The sequence below is a fragment of the Hippopotamus amphibius genome, chromosome 7 (assembly GCF_030028045.1).
Source record: "Hippopotamus amphibius kiboko isolate mHipAmp2 chromosome 7, mHipAmp2.hap2, whole genome shotgun sequence".
Taxonomy (NCBI): Eukaryota; Metazoa; Chordata; class Mammalia; order Artiodactyla; family Hippopotamidae; genus Hippopotamus; species Hippopotamus amphibius.
The window spans coordinates 113,095,721-113,122,343 of record NC_080192.1 but is presented as its reverse complement, the minus strand read 5'-3'; the positions used below and the strand labels follow the sequence as shown (position 1 = coordinate 113,122,343).

Genomic DNA, 26,623 nt, shown 5'->3' with positions numbered 1-26,623 from the left:
TATGTCAGACAGAGAAATACTGCATAATCTCTCTTATATATGGAATTTATAAAAAAAACAAGCTCATAGCTACTGAAAACAGATTGGTGGTTGTAAGAGGTGAAGGGTAGGGAGTGGAAGAAATGGGTGAACATTTTTTTTTTTACTTTAAATTTAATAAAATTTTAAATAATAAATTAAGTTGAAAACTCAATAGTTGAAATAAGCTTCAGAGTAGAAACAGCTGAGAAGAGAATTTGTAGAAGAGTACAGTTCAAACTTTTATTCTTGTAACTTCAGTTCTATTGAGGGCAATTTCAAAATTCCAAACTTGTTCAAAGCTGAATCTTCTCTACTTCTCTAGATCAGGCCTGCTTAAGGCCTCAGAGTCTGAGGTGGGAGAGGTTGCCTTGTCAGCTGCTTCTTTCTCCCCAAATACCTCCCCCACTTCTAAGAGCTGTTTCTGACCTCGCCACCCTGTGCTAGGGGAAAGGGGATTGGAGAGAAAGGGAAACAGTTTTGTATGCCTCGTACTGTGTCATCTGGTGTCAGTGCCCTCTGGGTATGAAGACTATCCAAAGATGACCCTTTTTCTCCAAAGATGTCACTTTTCCTCCTAATTTTTTCCCAGAATTACACCGTGTGCTTTCACAAACCCTGGCTATAGCTCCTTGTTGCAGACTCTTCTCTGGCTGTCAGCTTTTGATGACATCCTCAAATCTGGACTTCTTGTGGTTTCTCTCCCCATTAGGGAGCAAGAAGGCAAGATTCCTTTTCAGATGATCACAGGTCGATGCTTTTTGTGGATTCCACTTTGTTCCCTGAAACATACTATCCTTTGCCTCCTGTATGTGAAAGGCCATTTTACACCCAATTTGGCCCTGCAAATGAGTGAAGCTTAAGCTATGTCTCCAGCCTTCACATTTAGCAAGGATCAGGCTCAACTCCTTCTTCCTGAAACTCATGGGGACAACTTCTGGGAGGTCTCCTTGAGGTGCTTCTCATTTGGCTTGAAGTGAGGGCGGAGCACACTCCTCCCTGACACAATGTGAAGGTGAGGGGAAGAGAAAGACCTTTCCAAAGAAATTCTCACCTTCCCATCTTCTCTACCTCAATCTCTTTATACTGTCAAGGTCGATGGTAGGTTCATGAGAGGCAGAGTATTACATACTTAGTAGATCCAAGAGTGACTTGGGAATACTGGTCACCCATTGTGTTGATTTCAGCTTTGGGAGCCTGGCCAAAAATGAAAGAGAAGTGCCATTTGAACATCTTGTTTCATTGGATTTTATCCCAAATAATTAAAATCATTACACTTTTAATGAAGCAAAAAAATGCAAATAAGATGCTATAATTTCTTTGATGTCAAAAATTCAAGACTGAAAATGCAAACCACACAAAAGGTAGAAGACATTTGTAATGCATATTACAAAGGTTAATGCATATTACTCAGACTATATAAAGAATTCTTACAAAGCAATAGAAAAATGGGCAAAAATTTGAACAGGCCCTTCACAAAAGAGAATATCCAAATGACCAGTGAACATAAAAATGTACACAAGCTCAGTAGTTATCAGGGAAAAGAAAATTTAAAACACAGTGATATAGGGCTTTCCTGGTGGCGCAGTAGTTGAGAATCCATCTGCCAATGCAAGGGACACAGGTTCATGCCCTGGGCCAGGAAGATCCCACATGCCATGGAGTAACTAAGCCTGCGAGCCGCTACTGAGCCTGCGTGCCACAACTACTGAAGCCTGCACCTAGAGCCCATGCTCCGCAACAAGAGAAGCCACCACGATGAGAAGCCCAAGCATCACAACGAAGTGTAGCCCCCACTCACTGCAACTAGACAAAGCCTGTATGCAGCAGCAAAGACCCCCAACACAGCCAATAAATAAATAAATTAATTAATTAATTAATTTTTAAAAAACCAAAACCACAGTGATATATACTATTATGCACTCACCAAAATGGTTAAAATAAAAAACAGAAAATGCTAAGTATTGATGAGAATAAGGAGCAACTAAATTTTTCCTATACCAGTGGGGTGGGAGTGTAAATTAATACATCCACTTTGCAAAACTGCCTAGCAGTAGCTGTTAAATCTGAACTTTTGACCCAGCAATTTCATTCCTTGGGTATTTACTCCACAGAGCATGCATGTGGTGCTCTGAAAGGTATTCTCATGAATGCTCATAGCACCATCATTCATGTTAGTCCCAAACTGAAAACAATTCAAGTATCTATAGATAATAGAATGGATACATAAACTGTGGTATATTCATAAAATGGAATACAATGCAGGAATAGACATGAATGAACTACTGTTACACACAATAAAGTAGATGAATCTCATCTATGTAAAAGAAGTTGAATGCAAAAGTAATCATACCGCACAATTTCATTTACATAAAGTTTGAAAACAGGCAAATCTATGGTATTGAAAGTCAGGAGAGTGATTTCTTTTTGAGAAAAAGGATGCGAGTGATTGGGAGAGGGCAGAAATGTCATATCCAATTTCATGTCCTATTGGTAATTACATGGTGCGTTCGCTTTGTGATGATTCATTGAACTGTACGCTTATGATTTGTGCACTTTTCTGTACCCCTTTTATACTTCAATAGAAGAACAAGTTTTTTAAGGGGGGAAAGGTGTGCTCTAAGAAGACAAAGATCAAATGTGGGTCAGAAATATATAATAAATACTGATTTTGAGTCTGTGTTGTTTCCTTCCTAGATTAATGACAACAAACGCATCTCTCTGAGCCTCAGTTTCTTCATTTATGAAATAGGAATGATAAAATTAATCCTTCCCCAGAGGATTGTTGTGAATGTCAAATGAGAGGATATGCATTAATGTGCTTTGAAAACTGTAACAAGCATCAGTTATAATAACAGATATATATATAAATGATAAAAAACACTCTTCAAGGCTATTTTCCTTCACAAATTGTTCTCTTTCAAAAAATCATATAACACCCAACTGAGAATCAGGTAATGGAGCCCTCCCATACTATTTAATCCCCATGAGTCACGAACAGATGTACTATATAGCACACAGATATGTGAGTCTACAAGATAAATTTAGAAGCTTTTCATGGTAACAAAATATTGGCACATCTTAACACAACTGACTTGTCTCAATGGACAAGTGTAGGAAAGACTCCTACTTTTCATCTGCATATCTCAGCTATTTGGTTGCAAATAACAGAAACCGACTTGAGCTAACTAAAGCAAAAAATAATGTGGAGATGTCTCAAAGAACTCAAGGGCAGTAAAGCAGTTGGGCTTCTGGAATCAGAAACTATTCAGCCTTGAAGAACGTGGCAGAACTTGCTCTCCTATCTCATCCGTGCCTCTTTAAGGTTGTCTGCTTCATTCTTCTCTCACAACAGACTGGTTCTTCTTCCTTTCCTGTGCACAGAATGGAGAAGGATGGTCCTAAAACAGTTCTAAGCTGACAGCCTTTCCTCTCAAAAGACCATCCTAGCCTGATGGGCAATTTCTTGGCCTTAAAGAAAATTTCCTGGGAGAAAGTCAGTTTAACCTGGCTTGGGAAGAATGATCACTCTGATTTAATCAGCTGTCCAGAAGTACAGTGTCATTTAGTACAAATGTGTCTGTTGGGGGACTACCCCAGCAGGCAAGATGTAAATTTTCAGGAAAAGGGGGTTATGAGTTGGGGAGACACCCATAAAACTTTTGTCACAATTTCCTATAGATTTTAACTGTATTAGTTGCATCAATCAAGTTGCCTGCTTTCTATCTTTCCTCTTCTTTCCTCTCTATCTTCCTCACAACCCTGCTGAGAATGGATATCAAACCACTTGACCCTTGCTATCCAGGTGACTGCTGATTGGGACAGAAATTAATATTTGACACATTACAGTCCAATCATAGCTTTTCTGTCTGAAATTTGGAAATGGGATATGAATCCTGGGCCAGTTACTCATGGGTCCTGGACTTGTATCAATAAAACCGTGGAAGGTTGTTGTTGGAGTAGCCATGCTAAGACACGTTCAGGCAAGGGAAACTGACCGGCAGATATACGGTGAGATAGACGCAGCTGGCTGGAGAAATGGAAGAAAGACCATGCTGGCTTTAAGAAAAAGACATTGACTGGTTTTTGACCTTCCAATTCCCAGGTTCAGTCTCATGCAGTCTTAATCACCAGTGTGCATTTGGGTTTCCTGAAATCATCTTGTTTGTTTATTATAGATACCTAACTAGCTCAGTCAACTTGAGTAGATTTCTGTAACCAGAGGAATCTGAATGAATTTGAAATCATCAGGGCCCAGTGAGTGTCCTTTCTACCCAACACAGACATGAGGTTTTTTGCTTTGAGCTCTGGCCACAGTTGTACAAAATCAATGGCTATTTTAAGATTTTCCAACAAGACGTTACTTTGTGCCTACCATGTTTAGCATAAAAAAGCATTAACAAAGAAATAAGACACATGGTCCTAGCCTCAGGGGCTACCGTCTAATTGAGAAGAGAATACAAAACACACCTAAAACAATTAGAGACTAGCACAAAACAGTATATAATTAAGTATTAAATTGCAGGGCACAGAAACGTTACTACCACATAGGAGACAGATCAAGATCCTTGTGGCTGGAATAGGCAGAGCTGAGAGAGGAGGCAAAGGGTTCCACAGTGAGCAAACCAGCAGGATTGGAGGAGGGTTCACATGGCTAACTGGTAGGAAATTTGCTTAAAAATAGTTCTCTTATTTCTGATTACTAGCTTCTAGTTGGTGGAGAGTTCTCTTGCAATGTTGGAAAATTATGAAAGCATACTGCTTTAATTGAAGTTGTTCTTTTCTATAATCTTATAGCATTTTCAATGCACAGTCTGCTTTCACTAATTTCAGCTTAATATAAGGAGATTAAATTTCCTGAAGCCAATCAGCTATTTGTCCTACTCAGTGAAGTATTTTGCAACAAACATTAATAATTGTGTCTAAAATCTCACTTTTTTATTGTATGTTGTCCTGTATGATGGTTATTAATAGCAAATAAACCATGGTACAGTCTAAATATGAACAAATATGTGCATATTCATGTAGCAATTGAAATTCAGTGTTATTATTTATAATATAATCACCCCACAGTAAATACATAGAAGTAACACCAGGAAGTTATAATAAAAGAAAATTGTTATAATCATTATATATAATCTAAGACACACAAAAAATATAGCCTGGAGAATGAAACAAAAATATATGTACATTCTTTTATGACTTATTAAGAAGTTATTATTAGAATTCCAGAATTGACCTATATAATTAATGAACAGTGACCTTTATTTGGTGTTAACCTTGCCATAGACTGCATGAACTCTATTAATAAAAACCACCAAAATAGATGTCCTATGTGGGTAAATGACTACTGTGATATACTCATGTTCCAAAATAATACAAGGAAAACTATGTTTTAAAAGATGGCTCATTTTTTTCTTTCTGTAGCTATTTACAGTGTCAAATTTAACCTTAAAGTATAGTGATGAACACAAAAGAATTCTGAATAGAGAATTTTCACAATCCATTCTGTCCTTTCTATATCTTTGTTTAATATGGTTTTCTGAAAAGGATAATTTTCTTTTAATCTTTAGTGACTTACTTGATCTTTATACTTCAAAGATAATTAATTAGCATTTATTTTAATTATTTTTTAGAAAATTATAATATTGTGGACTATGTATCTCTTTAATTTTATTTAGAATCAACACTTATCAAAGACATTGATTCATTAATAAGAGAACCAGCAAGATGGTAAAGCTTGTCTAAATTACATCTCTTTAATTTTAAAAGTAGTTCCATTAGAACTGTGTCCATACCTTTATGCAAGTAATTTGAAATTGTAATTTGTTATTTTTTAAATGTCATATTTAAAATTTATAATGCGGGCATAAATAATATCTAAAGAAAACTAAAAACATATTTAGATTAAAATGTTAATTTAGAATAGTAATGATTTTGTCTTAAATCGTTTTTAGAGGTGCTTTTTAGAAATCATTTTACATAATAAACTCAAAATGAAGGTGCACAGATTATTACTTTCAAAACATAACCCTGAAATAAAGCAAAGTAAAATGAAGTGTAAAACTCAAGTTTGGACTTTGTTTTGCAATTGACTTGGCAACAAAATATTCAAAGAAAGAATCATGCTTCAGTAGGTCACCAATCTGGAAATACTCCATTCTTAGACAAAAAATAGGGACTTAGGGGAAAGAAACCAGTATTTATTAGGCTTCTACGCTATGCTAGGCATTCGCATAATTATCTCATAGTAATCCTTACCTTACCAAGTAGATACCATCTCCCTCTTATGTAGCAGAAAATGAACCTCATAGCAGCTAAATAACTTCCTCAAGGAGTCCTGGCTAGTGATTGCTGGAACCCAATTATCATCTCGTAAATTCACAGTTTTCTCTTCTCCCTTCAGTGGCTATTTTATTTGAAACTGTATCAAGCAATAATCAGGTTAAATTTCAAAATCTCAGAATCTCAGAACAGGAATGTCTTCTTTTTCGTATACAGGTGAAACTGAAAAATGTCTTCCTTACAGAATTATTTAACATTATTAAAATTGTTTCTACAAAATCCCTATCTCTTTTAAAAGTCGACGTAATAAAGAAAGAAGGAGGACTCTTTTAGATTAAAAGCATGTGAAGAGATTGATGGGATCCAGGGCATGCTACCCCAAAACATGGAAAACTTTTTCCCTCTCTATAAGATATAACAACCAAATGCAATGCATAAAACTTTATTGGATCCCGCTTAGGAAAAAGAACAGATAAAGAGATATTCTTGTGACAATTGGGGAAAAACTGAATAAGAACTGAATATTGAATGATCTAATTGAATTAATTATTAATTTTGTTGGATATGCAAATAGTATTATAGTCATGTAGGAGAAGCTTCCTTTCCTTAGGGATGCATACTGAAGTATTTAAGTGTCATGTCACCTGCAACTTATTTTTAAATGATTCAGCAACAGTATAAAATATGTATAGAGAGATCATTGGAGAGTGATGAAATAAATATGGTAAAATGATAAAAATTGTTGGATGCAGCTGGAGAGTATACAGATATTCATCGTAATTTTCTTTAAATTTCTCTCCATGTATGAATACGTTCATAATAAAAAGGTTGGAGAGAGAAAAATCTGGTCTGTAAGCGTCTGCTTAACCTCAGTTTTTTTTTTTAAGGACACTACAAATTATGTAAATTAAATAGATGAACTTCAGTCAACTGTCCTACAAATTCAAATCAGTTTCATTCAGAAGGTGAGTTTCATGGGACTCCCCTGGTGGTCCAGTGGTTAAGACTCTGCACTCCCAATGCAGGGGGTCCAGATTCGATCCCTGGTCAGGGAACTAGATCCCACATGTGACAACAAAGATCCCACATGCCTCAACTAAGACCCAGTGCAGCCAAATAAATATATAAATATATATTTTTTAATTATTAAGAAAAAGTGAGTTTCATTCATTTGTTGAGTATTTACCTAGCTGAGAACATTCCATTCATGTACTGCTGATTCAAAAGTGGTGGAGAAGACAAGAATACAGTGTTTGGGATTAGGATTAGCACATGTTAAGAAATGAGGATAATAAAATAATCAATGAATGCTAGAAAGTTTAAGAGTAATGGGAGATCTCTGAGGACTGCACTAGTGGGATCTTGAGCCTATCCTTTAAAAATGGGGAGGATTTGAATAGGAAGAATTAAAAGATTACAATTGAATGAATCAAAATGAGCAAACACAATGAAGTGAGGATGTTTACATGTTTTATAAATCAAAGATATAAAACTTCATTTTAAATTTCAAATCTCTCAGAGATAACTGGTATTTCTTCATTAAGCTGTCATAATTTCAGACTGAAAGTAGGAAATGTGGCCAATGCAACCATATTACAAGTAGAGGCATGATTTCCTTTAGGTTTTTTGAAATATTGAAAATACTTAATATTTTCAGAAATGGAGACCAAAATTTCAGAAATGGAGACCTAATTGAAATTAAAAGGGCCTTATTTGGGGTCTTTATAAGCTTCCCTTACTTTGTATTTGGGGTTTCTTAGGACTGCAGCCCAAGAGACACAGATTCAAAAAGCACCTGAACTACAAAGTAGAGGAGGATTATAAAGGCGAAAACAGCAACGGTACATTAGTTACATGGGTTGTTTATCAAGAATTATAATTGGAGCTGGCAAGAAGTAAAGGTGCTTGTTAAGATTAGTAAGGGTCCAAAATGGTTGCAGAGTTACAAGGGGAGACTTTGAGAGCTGTAGCTGGTAGGTCCTATTCTGAATATGGCTGGTGGTACCCTTGGGTCTGGTACATTTCAGAGAAAGTTCAAGTCCTCAGTGGTGCAGAGATGTGTCTGAGACCAGATCCTCCGTGGCCGCCCAACGCATTTTTGTATGCCTGAACTGTGAGCTCTTAGGTTCTTTGATTACTTTTGCACACCATTAGAGGTGCTAGCTACTAATATAGGGGCTGGTAACTTTCATTGTCAGGAGTTATTACGTTCTTTAGGTGCAAAGAGATGATGGTCTGGGCTAATATGGTAGAAGGTAACTAGTGGCAGCTGGTAAAATAGGCCCCATGTAAAAGCCCCACGAGGGGCTCCAACATGTAAGGGAGATGAACAGATGATCTCTCTGCACAGTGTACAGATTTAGGTAGGCCATAAAGTCATTCTCAAAAGTATGGTCCCTGGTTCTTATAAGCATTATCTCAGCCAATTCTAATGACATTCATTTTCACATAAAAATAAGGCCTACTTGAAACCTACTGTTATAGAGGGTTATGAAGTTCTGATATTCATAAGCTAAAATTAGTGATTTGTTAGAATTTAGTGAGGCCTAATGCAGCGTTCTTCTAGGAAAATAGGATGCATGCAAAGCTATAGCATATGTGCATATATGATTGGCAGAAATTCCCACAATTTTCAGGAAGAACACTTGTTATCAGTGCTTCATCAGTAGTTTTAGGTTGGTTATGATTTTCAAACGTTTCTATTCTTCCATTCCATGCTCAGTTAAGCTTCATCAGGGGTTTTGATTAACTAATAACATGCAGTACTAAATGTTTGCATCAACAGTGCTTTAGCATGGAATTTTACAATATTTAGGCTTCAGAATATGTATACTTTGTTCAAATAATAAATGTCATACTAGAATTGCAAAAATAGATGCATACATAATCTCCCCCAACTTTCCTTTAAGTGGCACTGCATTGTTATCCCCATCTCTTTTTGCATTGGGAAATGAGAATGAGTATATAGGAAAGCAAGTATAGCTTGTAGATTGTTCTAGAGTTTTCTCTACTGCCTGAAGCTGTCATTGGCAAAATCTGTTTGAGACCAACAGTTCTATTCCTATTACCTGCTATTAATAAATGCAAGAGTTTTTTTTTTTTTTTAACAAAACAGCAATCTAAATTATACAGGGTAAATTTGACAATACTATGATCTATTAATATTAAAATATCCATCTGGCTACAGTTCTTCTCTAGAGTATAAAATTGCTAATCTGAGAAGCAAGACACTGATGGCATTCAGACAACAGAATTTTTCTAAAAGGATTGTTTTAATGGTCGACCATTAAAAAAAAAATCAACCCAATGAAGTAATCTAAGAATTATTTGTCGTATTAGCAGTTAGAAGTGACAGTACGATCTACTTAGGATATAAATGATGGCTTAATTATTCTGAGTAACAACTGTTTCAGAGTGTTAAATTGCAATTTCACATCTGTACATATGTTACATGAGTATATAAAATGTATATGACTATTAACTATTAAGCTTATAATGGATAAAATGGTAAAATGTCTTTTTTTTCTTTCATTATGCATTTTAAGATACCTAAACTCCAGAAAATTCTTTGCTCTGGAAAAGGTTAAGGCACAGAAATTTAGCATGAGTGATTGCTCACTGTTCTGTGTAATCTGAGTTTATAGGTATTTATTCAGTTATGAGGATGGACCTTAAAGGTGCTGTTGACAGACTGGTCTAAAACTGGCAGCGGTGTGTTTGGCTCATGCAATTTTTCAAAAAGTAATTGAATTAATTCTTAATATTGAAAAACAGGGAAATTTACATAAGAATACAGATGTGAGGTTTCTCTTGGGAAAAAAAAAGAAGAAAAAAGGAAGGCTTTTGCCAACGGGCCTTCTTTCACTATTTAGCCAGAGTGGTGAATTACCTGGCCCTTTAGCTGGGTACCCGTTATTCCCTGACACTGATACTAAGGACCAACTGCCATTTAATATCATGCTAGTGCTGTATGTTTTCTTGATTTTTTAAAAAATTAATTAATTTATTTATTTCTTATCTATGTTGAGTCTTCGTTGCTGCGCACAGGCTTTCTCTAGTTTTGGCAAGCAGGGTGCGCAGGCGTCTCATTGTGGTGCCTTTTCTTATTGCGGAGCACAGGCTCTAGGCACTGGGGCTTCAGCAGTTGTGGCTCAAGGGTTCTAGAGCGCAGGCTCAGTAATTGTGGTGCATGGGCTTAGCTGCTCCACGGCATGTGGGATCTTCCTGGACCAGGGACTGAGTCCCCTGCATTGGCAGGCGGATTCTTCTTTTTTTTCTTTTTTTAAATTTATTATTTATTTATTTATTTAATTTTATTGGCTGCATTGGGTCTTTGTTGCTGCACACAGGCTTTCTGTAGTTGCAGAGAGTGGGGGCTACTCTTCATTGCAGTGTGCAGGCTTCTTATTGTGGTGGCTTCTCTTGCTGAGGAGCACAGGCTCTAGGTGTGAGGGCTTTAGTAGTTGTGGTGCACAGGATTAGTTGCTCCGCTGCATGTGGGATCTTCCCAGCCCAGGGCTCGAACCCATGTATCCTGCGTTGGCAGGCAGATTCTTAACCACTGAGCCACCAGGGAACTCCCTCTATGTTTTTCTAATACTCACCTGCTTCACTCATTTACTTCTTGGCCTCTGTAGGCATTTGAGTATAGGACATCTGAGTTAACTTACAGAGCTTTGGGATATTTATGGAATTTCACCTATTGTATTATCATGTAGGCTCAGTACCATATAAAAGTGGGAGGGAGTTCCAATTTCAGAATGCTGCCCTGTATTTTTAAGAAAAATCCAACTGCAGTTGATTTCTATTCAACTATAATTTCATTTGTTAGCTAATGATATCATGTTCATTTAAAAATACACTGCCTTAACATTTTTCCAGTTATGTTCTGTGGAGCTCCAGAAAATGGTGACTGGAAAACAAGTGCCTCTTTAGTTCAGTTAGGGAAGCTCTGAACAGTGGTGTACCCTCTTGATTCTTAATGCATAGATGCATATAGAAGGCTCTGAGAAGTCCTGGAGCAACTTTATTTAATGGTTAATCAAATAAGGAAGACTTCTTTCTCTGAAAAATTATTCACTGAAAAATCATCTTCTGGAAAATGACTCATCCATTCATCCTTCCATTCATTTATTCAACAAAGAGATATTGAATACCCACTATGTGCTAGACCCTGTGAATAAGACAGAGATGGCCGTGTCTAATATTTTTACTTTATATGAGCCCCTCACTTCTCATGAAGGCTGTTTCAGGCATTAACTGCACTTTTTTTTTGTTTTACCACTAACAGTAACTTTGTTAATGGAGAAAAAGTTGGAAAGAAACACTGACGAAACTGGCTAGATGTGGGGAATTATATAGAAGACTGAATGGGCAAATTGTAATGCCTTGACAGAGCAATAAACTTGAGCAAACTTTGGGGAAAAGAAATCTTATTTGGGGCATATGTATCAATTAGGATGCTTTGGGCTATGAATAATAGAAAATTCAATGAAAGAGATACATATAATACGGAAAATTATTCTCTCCCTTATTGAGAAATTCAGGGATAGAATGATTCCAAGGTTAATTCAGTAGCTTGACATCAATGATTAAGTTTCTTTCCACATTTCCTCTCTTTCATGCACAGTGAGCTGGTCTTTCTCCACAAGCTTGCCCCTCCATGGTCACAAGATGGCTGCCACAACTCCAAGCATCACATCCTTACAAAATAATAATAATAGCTAAAATTTACTTCACACTTTTGATAGGCCAGATAGTGTTCTAAGCACTTTACGTATATTAATTCCTTTGTTCCTTACAACAACCCCATGAGTTGGTTCTATCATCCCATTTTATAGGTAAGAAAATTGAGGTATGGAAGTTATATGACTTGTTCAGAGTTACCTAGCTAGGGAGTGGCACTACTAAGATACAACTGCAGGCAGTCTGGCTCCAACAAAAGAAGAGTGCACTTTTTTCTTTAGAACCCTCTACTTCCGGCCTATTTCCCCTCAAGTATCACTAGCAAGACTGAGTTGTATCATATGCACATTCCGAAACCAATCACCCTAAGGGGAATGAAATTATCATGTATAATTTAGACTAACCAAGATTAATATCTGGGGCTGGAGAGTAACTAAACCTCCCGCCATACACTGACTAAGTGCGGTTCATCAAAGAATGGGGCTGGTGTTCCACACTTGGGATTCAGATTCACTGAGGCAGTAGTGGCAGTCATGAGAATGGGACAAATTTCCAAGGAAGATGGTATAGAAATCAAAGGGCTAAAAACTGAAACTTAAAAAAGTTGAGGGGAAGGATGGTTGAAGCAATATAGTCCAAATGTTGAGAATTGTTTAAGCTATGTGGTAGGTACATGGGGTTCATTAAATAACATCACTGTCTATTTTTGTGTGTCTAAAAATTTTCCTAATAAAAATTTTTTGGGAAAAAAAAAACCCAGAAGCAATCATGGAGGCTTTGGAAACTCTCACTATAAAGGCACTGCCTGTCCTTGCTTCCCCAACCCTCCTGCAGCCTTATACCTTCCTTAACCCTTGTCTAAGGTTTGAACCCACTCTTGTACTTTGAGACAAGTTCTGGTGCCAGGGAGGGAGAGGGAGAACATAAGAAGCCCTAGTTTGGCCTCTCACTGGTTCAGTTTCCAGTCATTTCTGCTGTTGATCTCCTCTGATCTCCTTGGATTCTCTGGCTTCCGTTCCTGTCACCATTTCAACTTGGCCTCAGAGCCTAATTTCTCAATGCTGATCTTCAATCTTTCTGTGGCCAGGTCCTGATAAGATACCTGCCTCTAGACCAGTTATTTAACTGCTGGGGTCTCTTCTATCTTCCAGAAACATAAGGCTTTTATCTAAAGGACATTGAATGTGGGCCTTATGAAACCTTTTAAACTAAGAGCATTCAAGTCTGGCATGTCCCTTTCATCATGAATTTTTCATTTGAGAGTTTTCTTGCAGCTATATCCCTGCATGCTTGTCGATAATAGAACCAACCTATGACTCTACTCCTGTGCTCATCTCCTTGATGTCTGCTTCATCCTGAAAGCCTGCTTAGATTTTCAAGATCAGCACTCATACCCAGCTTTAATGCAGGAGATAAAGAGCTTTCAGACAAGGTAAACAGGAAAGGAGTCCTTGCAGATGTGGAAGAAAAATAAGGAAAAAGTAGCACAATGTTTCCCTTTAGGTTTTTGAAACATGAGCAAACTACCATATTGCATAAGCAAATGGCAGTGTTACCAAGAAGCAAAAGGTGAAAAATCGGCAGAAATGCATAGTTTTTTGTAAAAAGAAAACAAAACATAAAGTGAATGAATGATGTAAATGAATTTGGGCATAAATGCTCAGTTGCTTACATAAATAGCTGATATTAGAGTTTTCCACAGCCAAACATGTTTAAACATTTTGTAGTTTTGCAGAATTTATATCGTTGGGCTCCAAGTAAAAAGTGTTTCTGATACAACTCACTGTGTTGTAACCATAATCTCAATCATCTCTTATGCATGACACTCACTTTAAAACACAAAAGTGCATTTGGCTCTGAGGCAGCCAGCTTTTGCCTCCAAGGCTGTGGGGATTGCATGCAGGATGGCCATAGCTTGATCAACTTCCTCTCTCAAGAGGAAGTGGGGCGGGGGATGGAAGGTGGCAGCCCAGCCTTGCCTGAGTGGCACTAAGGAAAGGGAAAACTTCTAGTGAACTACTTGAGATCCCCCATATTCAATTCAATAAGTAATTATTGAGCATCTACTGTGTACAACATACAACAAAAGAAATAACATCCTTGCCGAACTGGAGATTACTGTCTCAGCAAGGGTTATTACTCCCCATACTTTTTTACTTTTTGTTTCTTTTGTTGTTGTTGTTGTTGTTGTTAACAAAGAGTTCCTTTGGTGAATTGGATTCCCAGGATAATGTTTTAAAATACATAAAATAAAGTTCATAAGGTTTCGAAGGAAACCAATTATATTGAAATAGTCATCAAACTATTAAAGAAAACAAGCAAATTTGGGATACAGTAATATATATGCTTCTTTATGAATACTTTAAATAAGATCTAGTGGTGAGTCCAATAATTCCCATAACTTCAAAATAGTGTTGATTCTAAATGGTAGTTCAAGAGCTCTGTAACAACTCTAATATGATATAAAAATATCAGGAATCTCTGATGATGATAAAGTCACAAGTACTGTTACTGCTACTGTGGTTTGTTGTCTACATTCATACGAAAGAAATGCTAAATTTCAGTTAGAGGTTAATAAAAATAAGTGTGTAATATTTTTCCCCTCCAAATTCATAAACTTGTGAATTCAATCCCCTTGGACTCTGTGGACCTCAGGTTAAGAACTTCCCATTGGGGTGTGTGTGTGTGTGTGTGTGTGTGTGTGTGTGTGTGTGTATGTGCATGTGTGGGGGCAACATGTGCTCCTACACATGTCCTTCAGACAGGGTAGCATGTTAGAACAATAAATTACCTAAATAATTAAAATATGAGGTAGAATAGGATAAGTGCTCTAGGATTGCAGCAGCAAAGCACTATAGGGATTCAATAGGGAGAGGAAATCTGAAAAGGCTTAAAAATAGGTAAAGGGGAAGAAAAGAGAGTGCAGATAAGGGAGGCAGGCATTTTACCTTCTGGGTCATCCTTTTCTTCCCATCCTCCTACTCCTCAGCTCATTAAACTGACTAAAGCTGGCTTACTTTTGGAGCTAGCCCTACGTGGAGTATGATTTAGAGAAATTCTCAGTTTGGTGTCAGTGTCCCTTTGCACTCTTATAAATTACTGAGTACCCAAAGAGCTTTTGTCTGTGTGGGTTATATCTATAAACATTTATTATACTAGAAATTAAAATTGAGATATTTAAAAATATTTATCAGTGTATATGTTCACATAAATAGCTTTTTTTGGTGACACATAACTATTTTCTATAATAATAACAAAAATGTTAGTGAGGAAGGAGACATTGTCTTATATTTTTGCAAATCTGTTTAAACTCTGGCTTAATAAAAGACAGGTGGAATCTGTATTTTCTTTTGCATTCAATATGTTGCATATGCACATGTTGTATAGCCCCTGGAAAACTCCACTATATTCTCGTGAAAGAACAGGAGTTAAACAGGCAAATAATGTCTTAATATCATTGTGAAAAACTTTTGACCTTGTAGACCCTCAGAAGTCCTCAGACCATACTTTGAGATCTTTGATTTAGGGATTTCTTCTAACATTTTTATTCTTCGTTTTACAGTTTGAATCTTCTTCAACTATGGAAAAAGACAAATTGTATAACTAGAAATAGTTGATATGTGTGTGCTTGTTGCCTTCAAATATATTTATGTTGGATATCTCTTATCATCCCTCCACATGTCCTGCTATCCCTCCATTGCTCTGTCTTGTTCTGTGGCCTATATGGATAGTGTCAACAGGCTCCAGTTGGGTTTGCCCATGGGTAGAAGATCAAAGGGAGGGAAAAGAGTGAGGTTGGGGTATTTACCTCCTACTTGAAGAGAACTTACTTTGTCCTTCACCACAGGTCAAAATTCTTGTCATGGAACCCTCTGCATACAACACTGTCCAGGTACAGGTTTCTGCAAGCCCTTCCTTCTCTTATCCCTTCAGGCACAGAGGTGATACCATGCTTCCCTATTACTAGCCTGGGGGGATTAGACTTTATGATTTATCTCTACCCTGTCTGCACCTTTGAAAATAGTCCCTTTATTACACGCTTCTCAAAATTCCTAATTTGGTTACACCATCTATTTCTTGCCAGACTGACTAATACAAGCTATGAGTTACATGACCTTAAGGATAAACTTCAGTTGAAGTATTATCCATGGCATCAGATCCACCTGATTTTAATGGAAATTAGAAAGCTGTGAAGCCCTGGTGTCTCAGAGCCTAAGGTCTTTAATGGCTTGGGAAAGAGAGGGCTGGGTGCATTGAAGACCTACTGGTATCTGCAAAGATTTCTAGGTTTTGCCTCTGCTTGATTTTATTTTTATCTGTGCATAGATAAAACAGAAACATAGCTGCAAAACTATGTTTGGATGAAAACCAAATATATATTTCTTATTATACCACAATCTCAGTTAATTAATTCCATAAGCAGCAATGCCTATCATCTACCATAGTACCTGATTCACAGTGAATGCTTAATAAATATTTGTAGAGTGGAGCTGGTGAAGTTTTAAGTGAAGAAAACAGGTTTATTAGTGGAACATTTCCAGTGGTTAAGAAGGGAGTGGATCAATCTGCTCAAATCAGACTACTTGAAGTTTGATACTGAAGCTCCTTGTCAGAGAATACAGTCATCTGCATATAACAGGCACATAAATATGCTGAATAAATAAATGAAATTTCTTCCCTATGACATATACAGATTCCAATTCAACTGACAGGCACTGTATTAGATGCTATTATATACCATGTCCCATTTAATCTTTAAAATAGTCACGTGAAGTAGGCAGCACTGGATTACCAAGTGTGGGTTTAGTGCCCCAGCAAAACTGGGGCACCCAGATTTGTTTGGAGAACATTGATATCTGATGTCTTATTTAAAAAAGAACTTGAGAGTACTATAGTTAACACTGGAAAAATCAGTCCATTTTCTACATTACATTTAGTATTATTTCCATTTTAAATTATGTATTGGAGAGTGCTTTGTACTACTAAGAGTGTCTGAAGCTCTTCATCTGACTTTGGAAGATGTTATGATTCCTATTTTACAGAAGAACAAACCAAAGCTTGTTTACTGGGTGAAGAGAGCTTAGTCACTAGCTGAAGCCACATAGCTAGTTTGTAGCAGAGCCCACTGTGATGGTACTCAATGTTTCTGACACATCGTATGTTTTTTTTGTTTGTTTGTTTTACATTAAATGCTTTTGATAGTACACATCAATTTTGTGAATCTTCTTGGACCTACTCTATTGGTTGAGTGTTTTAATTAGATAGAGTATATAACAAAGTTAACCTAAAATCTTTTGACCCCTGTTATATTCTCAGCACCTAAAACAGTATTCAGCATATCCGTATTTTTAGTAATTGAAAGAATGAATGATGTGCAGTCATCAGCCCACCTAAATGATTGTGCTTTGTGTTAATTTTGAGGTCAACCAAGGGAAAGTGAGAAGGAAATCAAGAAAATTCTCTGATGCCCTTTGCGGTTGCTTGGATTCTCAAGACAAGGGTCCCTAGATGTCTCCACTTCTATGATTTTTAGCATGATTCCTATTTTGGAAGCTGGGACCCTAGATTCCCTTACACCTATATAAGGTGTGTCAGGCAAAGGAGTATGATTTAAAGAAATAGATTCCATAAGTCATTTAAGAAATATTTCCTGAGAACTGTATGATGCCATACTGATAACAAAGGGGACAAGGGAAAAGCAAAATCTAAATGGGGCAACTTCTTTTTCTCATTATTTTTCTTCCCAACATGCAGAAGTAGGGAAACTGAATTTTAGTTTATGGTGTCTCCATTACCTATGCTAGAGGTCTCAATCATTGGTGTGCATAAAAACCACCTGGGGGAATTGTGTAAAAATTCATCCAAGTCTTGTCCCCAGAGTTCCTGATATTATAGATGTGATCGAACCCAGGAATCTGCACCCCAGGTGATTCTTATGCTGGTCGTCTACCCACCACGCTGTAAGAAGCACTATCCTTACACAAACTTGAATAAATCAAGATATTTGAATTGCAACCAAGTCTTCATTTCTGTCATTCTCACCATGGACAGGACAATTGCCCTATTCTTAAATCTGCCCTTCTCCCCCAAACACTGACAGCCGCTAAGCTGAGCACCCTGTTGCTTCTTAAACTGTCTGCCCAAAACAACTTACATCAAAGTATGAATAAGGTTTAAATTCTCTTTCAGGGCATTTTCATTAAAAAAAAAAAAAAGTATCCTAAGGTATTAGAATGCCTTCATTACACTTTAGTTTTCTTTCTTTTGTTGGGGGTGGGGGAGGGGCAGATTAGTACCTTTTAGTCTAATTCAGTTGCCTGAAGAATGTTGTCCACTTCCCTCATCCTCTTATTGAGTCATTCATTCTAGACTAACCCTGTATCTTTGTGAAGCCTTTGTCGGTAAACTTACGAGGAAAGATCCTTTAGGTCACCACCGTCCCTACCACGTGTCAGTTAGGGCACCCATCATCTTACACCTAATTTATTTTTGTACTTCATCTCTACGTACAGTGCCAGGCAAATAGCTGGCGTTCAATAACTGCGGAGCGAAGGAAAGTCAAAGACTGGGCCAAGAGTTTCTAAAATCAACGTTGACTAAGAAACAAACACGGAAATGTCAAGGGCTGAAGGCCAGGCAGGGCGGGCCTAGAGGGAATAAAAATAACCCCTAACAGCACAGAATCCTCCCGAAGGGATCACCTGCCTCATTTTCTCACGTTGCTTTTTGGCCTCTCCTGACACCCCAGTTTCCCGCTCTCTGACTCACCCTCTTCTCTTCTGGGGACAGGTCAGGCAGGTATCCCAGTACAGCTGTTCTGATTGGTCGGCGATGATTTCATTGTTAGGGAACATCCGGGCCTTTCCCCTCCCCGCAACACCTCCCTCAGAGCCCTGCCTCCCCAGTTTCTCTCTCCCGCGTGCGCCCCACCCGCGGACTAAAGCAAAACAACCGCCTCTCCCTAGATCGCTTCTCGTCCTCGCCTGCGCCTTTCCTTCCCGTCTCTCCGTCTAAGAGAGGCGTTTATCTCCTCCAATGAGGGCCTGGCAGGACTTTGTGCGCCAATCAGCAGCCAACCCCCTGCAACTCCGGGTGGGACTAGGCCTCCACACCTATAATTGGACAGCCCGCTGGCTCCTTTATGGCGTTTGTTTTACGCAAGGCTTAGAGGTCAGAAATAAAGGGGCACAGTCCTCACAGAACGGGAAGGCTCCGCACAGACTCTCTGGGTTTGACCGTTTTCGAAGACTAGCCAATCGCTTTTCGAATACTTCCCCGCCTTTTGCGCGTTCATTTAAAAAAAGCCGGTGTGACGGACTTGGAAATTGGTCCGTGACGGACATGTAGAGAAAGCCAATGATTGAAAGCTCGGGCCACCCTTTGGGCCAATAAGAAAAGTGAATCGCTAGGGCTCGGGCTTTGAGAGGCGGAGCGCAGGTGGGCGTTATTTGATTGACGACAGTCTCTACGTATGGCTGTTAGGGTGGGTTGGTCCCTGGCGTCCGGGAGGTATAGCAGAGGCGGAACTGAATGAAGTAAAGGGTAATGAAGGGTTGGGTCTCACTCAGTGGGCGGTGTTTGATGGATAGTTGACCTTGCCAATTGAAGGTGGTCACTGATGCCCAATGGGAAATTAGGAACCCAAAGGCGGGGCATTGTAGGCGGGGAAAACTAAAGATGGAGGCACAGGGGCTGCGGGACTGGGCGGGAGGGCAGTGATTGATGGACCGGTTAGCAAACCGGGTACAGCGAGAGTCCGCGCGGCGTCCCAATGGGTGTGAACTGGGGGCGGGGCTCTCCGAGGGGCGGGGAAGGACAGGGTGCCGGGAGGGGGGGGTTGCAGAAGGAGCGGAGCGGCCGCTGCTCAATGGCGGAAAAGCCGCCGGTGCTCTGACCGCCTCGTCCCCCTAGCAGTTGCGGGGGAGTTTCCTGCCGGCGCGGCTGGCGTCTCTGTTTCTCAGGGTTCGGTGGCTGGAAGATGCTCCAGAGAGACGAGGCTGCGGCGGAGGAGGTGGCGGCGGCCGAATCGGCAGCGGCGCTAGGGTGGAGAGAAGGCGGTAGCGGCGGCGGCGGCGGCGTGCGGGGCCCGAAGGTGTAAACAGCCCCGGAGGCGGCGGAGGCGGTGGCCGAGACCCCGAGGAGGAAGCGGCGGCGGAGGCAGGGTCGCGCCTCCGTTGGAAGCCTGGGCTGAGTGCAGCAGGGGGGCTGTGCGGCGGGCGCGAGCGGACGCCCTAGACCTCGCCTCCCTCCCTCGCCCCAGGTAAGGCCGCTGGGCGCCCCGCCGCAGGGGGAACGGCTCGCGGGCACCGCCGAGGCCCCGGACCGCTTTCGGGGGGCCGCCGAGCTGCGGTCGGGACCTCTGCCCGCCCAACCCTCGCCCCTTTCCCTTGGCCGCGGAGCCCAGAGGAGCGGAACGCTGGGCCTGGCTCATGGCTAGGCCCCTTCCCCAGCCTCCGCCGAGGCCGGGAGAGGTTCGGGGCAGGGCATTTTAGTTCTCTCCAACGCCTGGACGTGAACCGCTTGTTCCTGTTCTCCGCGAGCATCTCTTTCCCATGAAAGCACGGGGGCTGCTCCAGGCCTTAATTCGTCCCTTCCCGGTGCATGCCTATTTGAAAACACTACCTTTTCCCATTTGTTTCCTTATTAGCTTCTGCCCTCCTCTGCACTCCACTTCACTTCCTTGTTAGATCTTCTTTCTCGCTCTTCTGTCTAGGCGGCTCACCGCCTCCTTCCTCCTCAGCGACTTTATTTAAATCGTTTCTCTTGTCAGCAGACTCTGGGCTTCTCTTCCCTGCCTTCCCCAGCAATCCCTTTCGGATGTTATTCTTTTTAACTAGTGAAACTCTTAAATGAAAGTGCTATCGTCAGTATCCCAAATCTACCAAGAGGCCCATTAAGAATAGACTCACTAGTTTTAAGCGGCAGTTCGTTCAGTTTTTTATTTCACCGAGCCTAATATTTAAAAAAAAAAAAATTCTGTTTTTAAATGTAGAGTGTGGGAATAGCCCTTATTTTAAAAAGGAAGGGCTCGGTGAGCGTTGGAAGTAATTTCATTTTTCAAGTTGCATGACCTCTAATGTCAGGTTGAGCAGATCTAGAACATTTGCCCATCTTGTTTGGCAGAATGCTTCTTAAGCGTTTGGTAGTGGCTCACATTCATCACTATTCAAGTTGGCTTAAAAACAACTTGAAAAATTTAGAAAAAAAGACATCAGAGCAACTAGGAAGCTGTTTTTATGAAGTCACTGTTAAATACCTTTTAAAATAGGCTCCACATGTTTAATGTATCAAAATAAAGTTGGCGGGAGTCTTGTAAAAAGGATTATTTAGGAATTTGAGTAGCCTTAGTATTATGTAGCTATTTTGGGAAAAACATTCTTTTTCTGTTAACAAACATTTACAACTCTTGTGATGTGAGAATTACCGAGTTTTATTGTGGGATTAACACAGGAACTCATTTTATTTGAGCTGCTGCATAGATGTAGAAGTGGTAAATTGTTCAGGGTAGACAGTGTAAGTCAGTATGTTCTAGGAGCTGGAGAAACATGCCATCAACACTGAATGTTAATAGACATTTCATTTACTTTCTCTGTTGTGCAATAGCAAAGTTTCTATTGTTGGCCTACTTTTAAATAGAGCGTTTCTGAACAAATAGTGAGGCAAGTTATTCTAATTATTATTGTAGTCTTTTCTAAGTGTACAGCCTTTTAAAAAAATATAGTTGAAGTTATACCACTAAAATGGTAATTTCTTAAAGGAATAATTTTGTAGGCTTCTTGAATGGACAATGGGTTGTTTCAATAGAACTTTTATTTGGTATTTAGAACAGATTTTGTTAGTCAACAGATTTTCTTTCAGGGATAATCCTGATTTTTACTGTGCTTCTCAATGTCTTCTTTGTCTTTTTTTTTATGGTTGTTTGTGTTTTCTCCTTTTCATTTATTTTTGCTTTCATAAAGTCTTACTAACAATTTCTGCAGTGTTTCTTTATGTTGCATTATCAGCATGGAATAGTATTTTTATTTGATCTTTCATACCCATTAGTTAAGATTTCCCCAGTTTCTTGGACATTATCCTTTGGATTTGTTCATGTTGTGATTATTCTCTTAGATGTGACCAGCAGAGCTTTCAACACCTGTTTTCTTATACCGGGTGTCTGATTTCTATAAAGACTCCAGGAATAGGTGAAAGCATTTTCAGTTTGTCTGATAGGTCGGTAAATACTGACTTATGTTAGTAATTCAAGTTACATAATTTGAAGGGATGGTATAGTGTCTAAAATAACTGTTCTTCTAAGAACACCTCATTCACAAGTTGATGAGGTCAGAAAAAGTGGCTGTTGTTCAAAGTTTGTTTTCTTAAAACGTACTTTTTTATGGAGTCTTTTGAATTAAAATGTGATGCTGATAGACTCTCTCTTGGCATTCATGGAGGGTTAGAATTTGCCATAGTATTATTTAGCGACTGTGGAGTTTCATTAAAAACTGGCCGGTGCTAGTAGTGGAAAGATTGCAAACATGTCCTTGTAGATGGAATGGTAAACGTTTCTTTTATTGCACATAATACAGGGAATGAATGTTTTTCCCCCCCACACTCAATAGTGTTAGTTACACATATTATCTACATCATATGAATATTTGTATATTATATATAATTATTTAAAAGTATTTTTTGACATTAGCATAGAAAGTAAACAAACTAGTACTCTACAGTAGTCCTTCATAAGACATTAATAAAGTGATACAGTAATAAAGTAATTATTACAATATGACACATGGCATTTTACGTGTTCTAAGAGTTAAAAATTTTTAAGTTCCAAAATTCTAATAGCAAAATTTATTTAAGTAATATTTAGCTTAAAATAAAATTATGAGTAGTAAGAGAATTTTGGGGAATATGGATTTTGAATGCTTTTTCTCACTGTACTTGATTCTTTTAGGTTTTTCTTAACTAACTTCAGAATTTGGATTGGAACTGAAATTTGCTATTTATATTAGCAATTTTAATGTTTTATTGTAGAATGTATCTTCTGTATCCTATCAGCAGAATTGTGGATTAGGAGGATTAATTGAGAGTATGAAGTCAGATTCCTAGAAATTGAGAAAACTCCAGAAGTGTAATCTGGATTACTACCCATCTCACTATCGAGTACTCAAACTAAACAGTGAAGGTAAAATAGTGTAGATTTGGGGAGTATTGATTTTTATAGTTTTTGCTTGACTGTCATAAAACATGAAATGATAGAGCTTGTCATCAGCTTCTAGCAGCTGAACTGACAAGTATAGGTGAAGAAAAAGTTACATGGGGTTCATAATCTTTTTATTTTTATTCTTGTTTTTGTTGGTGATGCTTCTTTACATCAAAACATTGATTTAAAATAAAATAAATTTTGGCCTTTTAAACTAAGTATGCTAATATCTCTGATTAGCCATTTTGGAATCTTTTCAAATGAAAGATTTCTAAGGTGATTTAACCTCCTTGTTTAAGATTTAACTTGTTTCACTTTTTTTTTTTTTTAGTATAGTTGCTTTACAGTATTGTGTACTTACTGCAAAGTGAATCAGCTGTACATATACATATGTCCCCCCCTTTTTTTGAATTTCCTTCTCATTTATGTCACCACAGAGCATTGAGTAGAGTTCCCTGTACTATGCAGTAGGTTCTCATTAGTTGTCATTGACTAGAATTACACTTTTCAGCATTCTCTCTGGTTTGTCCCCAGACCAGACCACCACCGTTTAGACTAACTTGAGCGATTTGATCAGGTAGTTGAATCAGTTTTATAAAAATAAGGCATCACTGAATTCTTGGTAAAGTTATAAAGCTTTCCAAAAGTGTAGTCCGTCTACTGTAGTTTCATTTCTCAGACTTTATGGAGATTTTCAGATTTAATTTTTGTATCATCTAGCAACCTAGGCAACAAATACCATATGGTAGCTCATACTTTTTAAAAATTTTCAGTGTTTTATTTCTCCCCTTAAATTTATTGTAATAACAGACATAAACATTTTGCTCTGAATTGTGATGTCATGACACAGAATTTCTCAAGTAAATTTTTTTTCTTTTATACAGCTAACTTGTGACCACGTCTATAATATCTTAACATATGATACCCTTCATACTAATTTATTTAACTTTAAGAACCCAGTAGTTTAACAATTGTAGTATTTTAACTTGTTCATATATTTAGACATTTAACATGGTTTGTAACATTTAAAGCATAGTTTGCCAATTTAAAGCTTTTGTGACTTAATAAGTAGTTTAATGATAGTAACTTGCTAAAAATGGATTCAGAGTTTTCTTTTGGAGTATGTTGAAATATGAAGATTATATATTTATTGGCTTTAAGTGGATTCATTTCTTGAAAATTAAAGCTCTTAAAGTTTAGAAGCATAATACTAGTTGGAAAACTTGTTTTGCATCCTTTTGAACAAAAGAAAATCTACTAAAATATGGTATTTAGAGGGGAAAGAAACATTGGAAGATTTATATTTAATATTAAGGAACTTGTCTTACTTTTAGAGATGGGACTAGTTACTGGTAGTGATACAGGGAGGGTGAGACCTGTGTCTGGTATTGCTGTGCTTTTTGTCTATGTAGACTGATCTCTTCAAAGTAGGCTGCGAATGAAAAGTGCACTTGTATGAAAGAAACATGAAAAACCTTTTCTTTCATGGAAAGCTGTTGTCAAATGTAGTTATGTTATTAGGTATAATCAAATTTGTTATATAAGAAAAAAGCCAAGTGTATGGATTTTGTTGGATAGGTAGTACATACCTGAGAAAAAGTAAGTTTGATAAATTTGTGAAGTTCTGAAGGATTTCAAAGCACTTTTAAAAGCTTTAGACTAATGTCACTGATTCTTAAGTATAATTGTATTTTCTTGATGTAGGTATGTGTAAGTGTACTCCTAACCTTGAAAAGGGATGGTTAATAGATGTTCTTATGAGTAGTAGAATCTAGGAGTGTTCATATTACTCATGGGTGCTTAAGCTATCTTGGCAAAGAGTTTTTCTTTCTCCCTCTTCTGATTAAAGCAGTAAACTCTGAGTTAACGAACTGGTGTTATCTACTAAACACAGGTGGCCCTTCTTGGTTTCTTACAAAAAGAGGAAATAATTAAACTCAAAGCAACTCTAAATGATAGAATATATGGGAGATCAAGTTTAGATAGGAGAGGCTTCCTGTTAGTTTTACTTACTCTAGGCTACCAACCCACTGAGAAGTAAAAAATTCAATAGAGCTTAATAGTTTTTAGTCTGTAGGCTACCCTCCTCTTACCCTCCAGTTATTCTTGCATTCACTGAGTGCCTTCTAATATGCAAGATTCCATTCCAGGCGGGAGGCCCAGCAAAACAGATGAAATCCCTGCCCTTGGAGATCTTACGTTCTGATAACAAACTCTTCCTTAATTTACATTACAACTGTGCTCCCTTTATGGATGACTTAAATTATGAGTGGAATTTGGCATATATAGTGTTTTCTACACTTTGCTTAGAGGCTATGATTAGAGTTCTACTATTTTTAATGAGAGATGGAGGAAGAGTTTTTCTGTAACTGGACAAAAACTGGAATATGAAAAGAGGAAGTAGGAAGGGGGAAATATAGTACCTAAGATTAAAATGTGAGCCAAAGATTTAAAAAAAAAAAAAAAAAGAGAGATCCCTACATTAGGCATGAGGGAAACTGGGGGAAACGCCATCTACTGTCCAGCCTTGAATAGAGGAGTTCTTGGACAGGAGAGTGGCAGAAAAGATGTGTTAATGGAGAGTAAACAGGACTTTCAGCAAGTCTGGTTTAAATAACTTGGGATGCACCAATAAAATATATGTTGTCATTTGTGTTTGGAAGAGACCCTGCTGTTTCTTTTCTTTTGTGAATATAGCTGAAAGATTAGTGGTTGGCCAAAAGTGTCTGAAATACTGTCACTGATTTGTGACTGCTCATCTGTCTCTGGTTATTCAACAGTTCTGTTGAAGATAGCTGATGGAGTCAATCCTAGTTTATTGTGCTCATATTGGTCTGTATATAGCCACTGCTTCCCTTAATTCCATAGCTGTCGTGTATTACTTGAAGTTGTGCCTTTGTCTTTTCTGCATTGTAACTTTCTGCATAAGTATGTCCTATTGCACATAGAGATGAAGTAGGTACTTAGTTTTCTACTGTCTGTTCTATAGCTTTACTAGTAATGATCCAGTTTGGTAAAGATGTCTCTTCTTGAGTTTACACAAACATTGCAGACTTCTAAGATAAGCAATGAGAGTTCCTTAATGTTTGTTTTTGTTTTAATGCATAATGGTCTTTTGCTTTCATTTGTGAGTCATTGAGTTAGAGCCTCATGTGATCTTGCTTATTGCAATGAATTGGATTGATTTTTGTATTTTAAAGCAAATCAACTTGTGTTTACTTCTGTGCCAGAATATAAAAATGAACACTAGTTTCATTCATGACCTAAGAGACCTCCTTTATAGCACCCAAATAAGCCTTCAAATTACTAGTTTCACTTTTAATGTATTTTTGTAACTGTATTTATCACTTTTATCAAAACTCTGATGTGCAAAAGAACTTGAACTTTTATTAAATTCAGTACTGTAATTCAGACTAGGTTCATTAAGCTGTTTAACATTTGGTCATC

The 26,623-nt window shown here is 38.1% G+C and overlaps 1 protein-coding gene across 3 annotated transcripts in view; it reads left to right on the top strand.

The window, feature by feature from the left end:
• Positions 1-19,809: 19,809 nt before the first annotated feature.
• PPM1B (protein phosphatase, Mg2+/Mn2+ dependent 1B) overlaps positions 19,810-26,623 on the top strand; it is a 74,471-nt gene continuing 67,657 nt past the window's right edge. For all 3 annotated transcript variants that reach the window (XM_057741836.1, XM_057741838.1, XM_057741835.1), the window contains exon 1: positions 19,810-20,248. The gene's annotated coding sequence lies outside the window, so the exon portion shown is untranslated. The remainder of the gene's footprint in view (positions 20,249-26,623) is intronic.